Raw genomic sequence first — 3,256 nt, forward strand, 5'->3', positions numbered from 1 at the left:
GGAGCAGGATAGAATCTCCTTATTGTGAGAACAACACATGAAGGCAAAACTCGTCGGTTTCCCTTTCCCAGTTTCCCATATTTCCATAAACAGTATTGTCAGTAGGCTGCCTTTCTAAAGGAATTGGTAGAATAATCAGGTTCCTCAGCCAGTATGTCGAACCTTGCCCGGATAGCTAAGGTCAGTACTTTCCGGTCAAGGCAGATGTTTTGATACATAGCGTAGGAAGTGACACAAGTTCTCTTTCTACAACAAACATTCTCCATATCTAAAGGCATTGGTCTACAAACTGAACAATCGCACCATTCAGGAACATCATCTCGATCAGGACCGTGATCAGGTTCATCAGAGTCGCTTATTTCTGCTCGAATGTTCTTTGCATAATCCAGACTGCCTCTACCTTGGCTGAGAAGTCTGAGAAGAATTTGGTCTTTTTCATCCGTGGCCAGAGTTTTTATAAAGTCCCGATGAAAAGAATGATAAAGTCAACTTGAAAGACCATAGCACGCTTTCATTGAAAAAAAAAATGTAGGGGTGTTTTGAAACGAATTTGATTTAATTGGCGAGCTCACATGTGAATATGTGTGATTGATCTATTGGGAAATGTGACAAAACACCGAACACAACGATTGCCTGGTCATATATTTTAGAATTAAACTTACTTGTATTTCCCTTTCTGCGGTAGCCGCTTGCTCTCGATGACGAGAAAAAGCACTGGGGTTTCTATTCACTACAACCTCGACTGTCTTGTTCTTGCACGCCGTTCTCTTAGTTCCACACGTGCAACTGCTGGAGCATTTCATCGAGGCATTTTTACATGGACAGCCAGGAGTTTTAGCCGTCTTTTTACGGCTACACGAGTTCTTACAGGAACAGGTCTGTGACAGGAAAAAATATTTGCTGTTGTAAATCTATGATTTTCAAGAAAATGATTTCTGGTGTTACACGTTCACGTGGAAAATGTAGTACTGAGCTTACTACTCGATTCACGTTCGCCAAAGGCAAAGGGACAAAGTGAGATGTTAATGCGAACGATTCCTCGTTTCTTCGGCCGTGTGGTGCCACAGGCGATCCGTATATATTTACGTGTGTTGATGACCTTCAGTATCGACATTCACGCTTGTTTCATGGTCCATTTCTTCCATTTTAACGCAGTCGTCGCCGATCTTCACGTCACGCCGTTTGTGAGTCCCGCTGCCGGCTTCAAAACAATAACAGAGGCGCGCAAGGTATTGTGGTTGGAAGGGAGCCTTTAATCATCGTGCAAAATTCGTGTCTCGTTTTGAAACAGTATGTTCTCTCGTGCACAACACATCTACCAATTCTGCGCCTCAGAATATCTGTTCATATAACACTAGATTTTTCTGATGTTGGTAACTTATATGTTAATAAGTCAAGACTGAGTATTCGACTTAATTCGCTTTCCGTTTTCGGAGCTAAGCTATGGAACTGCCTGAAGCCTGACTTGCGCAAACTTAGGAAAAAACCTTTTAAAAACAAAATTCACCAATTTTTACTTCCGGTGCTTGGTGATGAGGATGATTATGTTGATGTCTCAACGTTAATCTTAAAAATTACTAGTCATCATTGATTAATCACACCCTAGCTATCATTATTCATTACTTCCTTATGTTTCATGTCTTCTTGTAGGTTCTTGCTCTATCTATGTAAATGCTAGCTAATATCTGTGAATGTATGTGTATACCTATTTATTTAACTTTATTTTTATTATATTCAATTTATTTATTTCTTTACCTTATTTACTATTAATCTAATTTTTATCCTTATGTATACCTATGTATACGTATTTATTTTATTTTATTTTCATTTTAGTTATTACCTGATTTACCATTAATCTAAATTTGATTTTAAGATACACAGCCCGCCTCGATTAACTTTGCTATATGCGGCTTGTGTATTTTTTTTTTTTTTTCAATTCGAAAGACAGTTAAATTTAAACTTTGAAATAAAATGATGATGATGATGATGATGATGAATCGCGACTGAATTCTTTCCCCAAATTTTCATTTTGATATGGACTTTCAAATAGGAAAATAAAATTTTCCACGTTATGGGCATTTTAAAAACTGTAAACGGTAGGCCATGCCTCACAATATCTGTTCTGGGAAGTTAAAGAACCGACACATAAACGAAAAAAATAGAACATTGAATTCTCGGAGGAGTGGTTTGCCCAATTAATTTGAGAATACCACGTGGGGAGCCGGAGTCCTGTTGTTTTTACCTTTCACTTGTTATAAACGAATAAATAATTCTTCTTTACCTTTAACTGAGAACTGGGCGACGTTTCACAACTTCAAAGATAGGCTGTAACCGCTTAAATAGAATCAAATACGTGAGCTTAAAACTCAGTTGTGGGACGATACGATGGATAGCACGATAAAAGCTTTATTTTGCCAACTCAAAATCAGTAACTCGGATAGAATTTCACTAGCAAAGTAATTATATCTTCTGCAGATTCATGATTCGGACGAAGCTAAGGACATTAGACCTGGCATCGTTTGACAATAGCAAAAATATCAAACCTGTTATGTAAGTATTAATGCAAAGTCATTTGAGTAATTTCCTGTGGACAAGCTTGAACTGTTACAATTTAAATTCATGCCTAATTTATCGACCGTTTCTATGTTATCTATGGGCTTTATGTTGATCGTTTTTCACGGAACCTAAGTCAACGATTAAACGACAATTTTTTGGTAGTTTAATCTTTTAAACAAAATTTTCCAGAAGCAATGAAATGCCTCTGAATACTGTTTCGTCAATACAATGAATTGTTAACTTGATTTCCTGTTTGATTTTTGATTGACACTAACTTATGTAATTAAGCCACATGAATAAGTCAGTTTTTCAGTTCAGACATTTCAGATTCGAAGATATGTGCATGTTTCAAGTTGCTAATCTGTCTCGCTGACCCGTTTTCTGTTATACTCTGATCTATTTTATCTGTTGCTGACCGGTACACCGTGAAACAATCCTTCTAGACATCGTCAAAGAAGTAAGTATTCAATGCTGTAATTCTAGTTAATAGTTTTACTCGCGTGTTTATGTACCGATGAATCCTGTTCGGTTTCTCAAATGTATTTCGTTCTGTTCTTTAGATCGAATAATCTTGTTGGAATAAATTATACGATTTGCGTAATCTAGTTGGAGTGCCTGTTTGGTTTTATTGGACCATTTCATTCAATTTCTTGGTTGAGAAAAATTACAGTTTGGCAAGGATCTAAACACTGCGGGAGAA

The 3,256-nt window shown here is 37.0% G+C and overlaps 1 protein-coding gene across 1 annotated transcript in view; it reads left to right on the plus strand.

The window, feature by feature from the left end:
* Window positions 1-2,880: 2,880 nt before the first annotated feature.
* LOC137982868 (uncharacterized) overlaps window positions 2,881-3,256 on the plus strand; it is a 3,240-nt gene continuing 2,864 nt past the window's right edge. Inside the window, exons 1-2 of the mRNA XM_068830033.1 lie at window positions 2,881-3,013; window positions 3,117-3,256. The exon at window positions 3,117-3,256 is cut by the window's right edge and continues 2,864 nt beyond it. The gene's annotated coding sequence lies outside the window, so the exon portion shown is untranslated. The remainder of the gene's footprint in view (window positions 3,014-3,116) is intronic.

This window comes from Montipora foliosa, chromosome 13 (genome assembly GCF_036669935.1).
Source record: "Montipora foliosa isolate CH-2021 chromosome 13, ASM3666993v2, whole genome shotgun sequence".
In the NCBI taxonomy this organism is placed as follows: domain Eukaryota; kingdom Metazoa; phylum Cnidaria; class Anthozoa; order Scleractinia; family Acroporidae; genus Montipora; species Montipora foliosa.